Genomic DNA, 7,500 nt, shown 5'->3' with positions numbered 1-7,500 from the left:
AAGTTTCTGAAAGGAAACATCAAAAATATGTCAACAAAGAGTTTAGGATGTCAAGTGTTGATCAAAAGTTGCTGTAGACATCCGGTTAGACCACGAAACTCCGACCTTGTAGCATGCAAAAGACATGGTTAGAAGCAAAGAAATTTATGAAAATTTACCAGAAAATAGCTTTAACCATCCTTATGAAGCATGCATTGCGCCCGCCGCCCGATTTTTTTTTTCAGTAAATAGCCCCGGCACCCAAAGGCAAGGTGTCGTTGGCAAAAAGCGTTTGGTATGGAAGCGGCCATTCTTGACGCCTGAATTATAATTCCCCACGAAGTGGCGGGGGTTGACTGTGTTAGAAACCTTTGCAGACGGACTTAAATACGCGACGGGGTATTGTAAGTGCGAGTGGCCTTCTGCCACGATCCACTGAGATCGCCCTTTGCGCTAAGATTCGACCCCCCCTTTCCAATCACAGTCCTCCCCAAAACGTTTTTTTTTTAAAAAACAAAAACCCAAAAAATTGAAGTATATAAGAAGTCCCGTCGGAGGTCGAGATTTTACTTGGTGAAATTCACTCTCAACCTAAAATTTAGATGGCCGATTGAAAGCCAGCCCGCATGTGCACAAGTCCGGCCAAAAGCATCCGACGGGACGAGCATTAAAACCCAAAAGAGTTAATTCATCCTTCAGTACGCTTGACCATCAGTACGCTTGGTCTCGATCATACCAAGGAAAAAAATGTTAACACTTGGTTGGATGATGGAAAGTCGAGCCAGCATAAGTACTACTTGGACCAATCAGGGGACTGACTTGGACAGTCCAGTCCATCCAAAACTCGAGTTATGTCCAGATCAGTTACACGGATCAGTCCACGGGAAGGGCCAGCATTTGCTGATATGTGTACTGACATGGTGCATCAGTGTCCAAAATCAGTACACGGACAGTCCACGGGAAGGCCAGCATGCTGATGTTGGGTCAGCATGCTGCTGATATGAATTCAGTACACGGATCAGTTACACGGATCAGCACAGGGACAGTCCACGGGAAGGGCCAGCATGATGATATTTGTGGTCAGCATGCTGATATGAGTTCAGTATACGGATCAGTACACGGACAGTCAGTCCACGGGAAGGGCCAGCATGATGATATGTGTGGTCAGCATGCTGATATGAATTCAGTACACGGATCAGACACGGATCAGTACACGGATAGTCCACGGGAAGGGCCAGCATGCTGATATGTGTGGTCAGCATGCTGATATGAGTTCAGTATACGGATCAGTACACGGACAGTCCACGGGAAGGGCCAGCATGCTGATATGTGTGGTCAGCATGCTGATATGAGTTCAGTACACGGATCAGTCCCGGATCAGTACACGGACAGTCCACGGGAAGGGCCAGCATGCTGATATGTTTGTCAGCATGCTGATATGAGTTCAGTATACGGATCAGTACACGGATCAGTAACACGGACAGTCCACGGGAAGGGCCAGCATGGCTGATATGTGTGGTCAGCATGCTGATATGAGTTCAGTACACGGATCAGTACACGGATCAGTACACGGACAGTCCACGGGAAGGGCCAGCATGATGATATGTGTGGTCAGCATGCTGATATGAGTTCAGTATACGGATCAGTACACGGATCAGTACAAGGACAGTCACGGGAAGGGCCAGCATGCTGATATGGTGGTCAGCATGCTGATATGAGTTCAGTAACGGATCAGTCCACGGATCAGTACACAGACAGTCCACGGGAAGGGCCAGCATGCTGATATGTGTGGTCAGTATGCTGATATGAGTTCAGTATACGGATCAGTAGACACGGATCAGTACACGGATCAGTACACGGACAGTCCACGGGAAGGGCCAGCATGCTGATATGTGGGTCAGCATGCTGATATGAGTTCAGTACACGGATCAGTACACGGATCAGTACACGGACAGTCCACGGGAAGGGCCAGCATGCTGATACTTGTACTGACAGCATGCTGATATGAGTTCAGTACACGGATCAGTCCACGGGACACAGTCTGTGTGTGTGCTAACGGACAGGCACGGACGTCCTGCGTGTGCTGACGGACGTCCTGTGTGTACTGAACAGACAGCCCACGTGGGCCAAAATCACCCGAACAGTCCACAGGAAGGCCAGCATGCTGATATGTGTACTGACGGACGATCACGGACGTCCTGTGTGTACTGACGGACGGCCACGGACGTCCTGTGTGTGCTGACGGACGTTCTGTGTGTACTGAGGGACGTCCTGTGTGTACTGACGGACACACGGACACACACGGACAGCCACGGACGTCCTGCGTGTGCTGACGGACGTCCTTTGTGTGCTGACGGAACGTCCTGTGTGTACTGACGGACGTCCTGCGTGTGCTGACGGACACACGGACACACACGGACAGCCACGGACGTCCTGCGTGTGCTGACGGACGTCCTGCGTGTGCTGACGGACGTCCTGTGTGTGCTGACGGACGCCTGTGTGCACTGACGGACACACGGACACACACGGACAGCCACGGACGTCCTGCGTGTGCTGATGGACGTCCTGTGGTGTACTGAACAGACAGTCCACGTGAGCCAAAATCACCCGAACAGTCCACGGAGCGTGCTGATATGTGTACTGATGGACAGCCGGACGTCCTGTGTGTGCTGACGGACGGCCACGGACGTCCTGTGTGTGCTGACGGACACACACGGACGTCCGTGTGTACTGAACAGACAGCCCACGTGGGCCAAAATCACCCACGGACAGCCAAAATCACCCGAGAAGCCAAAAATGCAAAAAATTAATATTTTTGAAGAAAGTTTTCTGAAAGGAAACATCAAAAAATATGTCACCAAAAAGAGTTTAGGATGTCAAGTGTTGATCAAAAAAATTTGCCTGTAGACATCGGTTTAGACCACGAAACTCCGACCCTTTGTAGCATGCAAAAGACATGGTTAGAAGCAAAAGAAATTATGAAAATTTACAGAAATAGCTTTAACCATCCTTATGAAGCGTGCATGCGCCCGCCGCCCGATTGCCGACCCTCAGTAGGAGCTTCGGCTCCCAAAGGCACGTGTCGTTGGCTAAGTCCGTTCGTGGAAGCGCCATTCGGACCGCCTTGAATTATAATTACCACGAGTGGCGGGTGTAGAATCCTTTGCAGACGACTTAAATACGCGACGGGGTATTTGTAAGTGGCAGAGTGGCCTTGCTGCCGATCCACTGAGATTCAGCCCTTTGTCGCTAAGATTCGACCCTCCCCCTTTCCAATCACATGTTCCTCCCCAAAACGTTAAAAAACAAAAAACCCAAAAAAATTCAAGATATAAGAAGATCCCGTCGGAGGTTCGAGATTTTTACTTGGTGAAATTCACTCTCAACCTAAGATTCAGATTGGCCGATGAAATGCAGCCCGCATGTGCACAAGTCTCGGCCAAAAGCATCCCGACGGGAGCATTAAAAACCAAAAGAGTTAATTCATCCCTTCAGTACGCTTGCCCCTCAGTACGCTTGGTCTCGATCATACCAAGGAAAAATGTTAACACTTGGTTGATGATGGAAAGTCGAGCCAGCATAAGTACTACTTGGACCAATCAGACTGACTGGACAGTCCAGTCCATCAAAACTCGAGTTTATGTCCAGCTCAGTACACGGATCAGTCCACGGGAGGGCCCAGCATGCTGATATGTACTGACATGGTGCATCAGTTGTCCAAAATCAGTACACGGACAGTCCACGGGAAGGGCCAGCATGCTGATATGTGTGGTCAGCATGCTGATATGAATTCAGTACACGGATCAGTACACGGATCAAGCACACGGACAGTCCACGGGAAGGGCCAGCATGCTGATATGTGTGGTCAGCATGCTGATATGAGTTCAGTATACGGATCAGTACACGGACAGTCCACGGGAAGGGCCAGCATGCTGATATGTGTGGTCAGCATGCTGATATGAATTCAGTACACGGATCAGACCACGGAATCAGTACACGGATAGTCCACGGGAAGGGCCAGCATGCTGATATGTTGGTCAGCATGCTGATATGAGTTCAGTATACGGATCAGTACACGGACAGTCCCGGGAAGGGCCAGCATGCTGATATGTGTGGTCAGCATGCTGATATGAGTTCAGTATACGGATCAGTACACGGATCAGTACACGGACAGTCCACGGAAGGGCCAGCATGGTGATATGTGTGGTCAGCCATGCTGATATGAGTTCAGTACACGGATCAGTACACGGATCAGTACACGGACAGTCCACGGGAAGGGCCAGCATGCTGATATGTGTGGTCAGCATGCTGATATGAGTTCAGTATACGGATCAGTACACGGATCAGTACACGGACAGTCCACGGGAAGGGCAGCATGCTGATATGTGTGGTCAGCATGCTGATATGAGTTCAGTACACGGATCAGTCCACGGATCAGTACACAGACAGTCCACGGGAAGGGCCAGCATGCTGATATGTGTGGTCAGTATGCTGATATGAGTTCAGTATACGGATCAGTACACGGATCAGTACACGGTCAGTACACGGACAGTCCACGGGAAGGGCCAGCATGCTGATATGTGTGGTCACATGCTGATATGAGTTCAGTACACGGATCAGTACACGGATCAGTACACGGACAGTCCACGGGAAGGGCCAGCATGCTGATACTTGTACTGACAGCATGCTGATATGAGTTCAGTACACGGATCAGTCAACGGACACGTCGTGTGTTGCTAACGGACAGGCACGGACGTCCTGCGGTGCTGCTGACGGACGTCCTGTGTGTTTACTGAACAGACAGCCCACGTGGGCCAAAATCACCCGAACAGTCCACAGGAAGGGCCATGCTGATATGTGTACTGACGGACGATCACGGACGTCCTGTGTACTGACGACGGCCACGGACGTCCTGTGTGTGCTGACGGACGTCCTGTGTGTACTGAGGGACGTCCTGTGTGTACTGACGGACACACGGACACACACGGACAGCCACGGACGTCCTGCGTGGCCTGGACGGACGTCCTTTGTGTGCTGACGGACGTCCTGTGTGTACTGACGGACGTCCTGCGTGTGCTGACGGACACACGGACACACACGGACAGCCACGGACGTCCTGCGTGTGCTGACGGACGTCCTGCGTGTGCTGACGGACGTCTGTGTGTGTGACGGACGTCCTGGTGCAACGAGGACACACGGACACACACGGACAGCCACGGACGTCCGCGTGTGCTGATGGACGTCCTGTGTGTACTGAACAGCCAGTCCACGTGAGCCAAAATCACCCGAACAGTCCACGGAGCGTGCTGAATTGTGTACTGATGGACAGCGGACGTCCTGTGTGTGCTGACGGACGGCCACGGACGTCCTGTGTGTGCTGACGGACACAACACGGGACGTCCGTGTGTACTGAACAGACAGCCCACGTGCCAAAATCACCACGGACAGCCAAAACACCCGAGAAGCCAAAAATGCACAAAATTATATTTTGAAGAAAGTTTTCTGAAAGGAAACACCAATCAATGTGAAGCAAAGAGTTTAGGATGTCAAGTTTGATCTGGGTTACTGTGACACCGGTTAGACCACGAAACTCCGACCGTTGTAGCAATGTCAAAAGACATGGTTAGAAGCAAAAAGAAAGCGTGTTGAAAATTGGACCGAAAAAATAGCTTTAACCATCCTTAGAAGCGACGCATGCGCCCGCCGCCCGATTGCCGACCCTCAGTAGGAGCTTCGGCTCCCAAAGGCACGTGTCGTTGGCTAAGTCCGTTCGGTGGAAGCGCCGTTCGGACCGCCTTGAATTATAATTACCACCGAGTGGCGGGTAGAATCCTTTGCAGACGACTTAAATACGCGACGGGGTATTGTAAGTGGCAGAGTGGCTTGCTGCCACGATCCACTGAGATTCAGCCCTTTGTCGCTAAGATTCGACCCTCCCCCTTTCCAATCACATGTTCCTCCCCAAACGTTAAAAAAAACAAAAACCCAAAAAATTCAAGTATATAAGAAGATCCCGTCGGAGGTTCGAGATTTTTACTTGGTGAAATTCACTCTCAACCTAATATTAGATTGGCCGATGAAATGCAGCCCGCATGTGCACAAGTCTCGGCCAAAAGCATCCCGACGGGAGCATTAAAACCCAAAAGAGTTAATTCATCCCTTCAGTACGCTTGCCATCAGTACGCTTGGTCGCGATCATACCAAGGAAAAATGTTAACACTTGGTTGGATGATGGAAAGTCGAGCCAGCATAAGTACTACTTGGACCAATCAGACTGACTTGGACAGTCCAGTCCATCAAAACTCGAGTTTATGTCCAGATCAGTACACGGATCAGTCCACGGGAAGGGCCAGCATGCTGATATGTGTACTGACATGGTGCATCAGTTGTCCAAAATCAGTACACGGACAGTCCACGGGAAGGGCCAGCATGCTGATATGTGTGGTCAGCATGCTGATATGAATTCAGTACACGGATCAGTACACGGATCAGTACACGGATCAGCACACGGACAGTCCACGGGAAGGGCCAGCATGCTGATATGTGTGGTCAGCATGCTGATATGAGTTCAGTATACGGATCAGTACACGGATCAGTACACGGACAGTCCACGGGAAGGGCCAGCATGCTGATATGTGTGGTCAGCATGCTGATATGAATTCAGTACACGGATCAGTCACGGATCAGTACACGGATAGTCCACGGGAAGGGCCAGCATGCTGATATGTGTGGTCAGCATGCTGATATGAGTTCAGTATACGGATCAGTACACGGACAGTCCACGGGAAGGGCCAGCATGCTGATATGTGTGGTCAGCATGCTGATATGAGTTCAGTACACGGATCAGTCCACGGATCAGTACACGGACAGTCCACGGGAAGGGCCAGCATGCTGATATGTGTGGTCAGCATGCTGATATGAGTTCAGTATACGGATCAGTACACGGATCAGTACACGGACAGTCCACGGGAAGGGCCAGCATGCTGATATGTGTGGTCAGCATGCTGATATGAGTTCAGTACACGGATCAGTCCACGGATCAGTACACGGACAGTCCACGGGAAGGGCCAGCATGCTGATATGTGTGGTCAGCATGCTGATATGAGTTCAGTATACGGATCAGTACACGGATCAGTACACGGACAGTCCACGGGAAGGGCCAGCATGCTGATATGTGTGGTCAGCATGCTGATATGAGTTCAGTACACGGATCAGTCCACGGATCAGTACACGGACAGTCCACGGGAAGGGCCAGCATGCTGATATGTGTGGTCAGCATGCTGATATGAGTTCAGTACACGGATCAGTACACGGATCAGTACACGGACAGTCCACGGGAAGGGCCAGCATGCTGATATGTGTGGTCAGCATGCTGATATGAGTTCAGTACACGGATCAGTCCACGGATCAGTACACGGACAGTCCACGGGAAGGGCCAGCATGCTGATATGTGTGGTCAGCATGCTGATATGAGTTCAGTATACGGATCAGTCCACGGATCAGTACACGGACAGTCCACGG

The sequence above is a fragment of the Brassica napus genome, unplaced genomic scaffold (assembly GCF_020379485.1).
Source record: "Brassica napus cultivar Da-Ae unplaced genomic scaffold, Da-Ae ScsIHWf_1266;HRSCAF=1809, whole genome shotgun sequence".
NCBI classification, from domain to species: Eukaryota; Viridiplantae; Streptophyta; class Magnoliopsida; order Brassicales; family Brassicaceae; genus Brassica; species Brassica napus.
The sequence above is the reverse complement of the archived record's forward strand: the minus strand, read 5'-3'. Positions refer to the sequence as shown.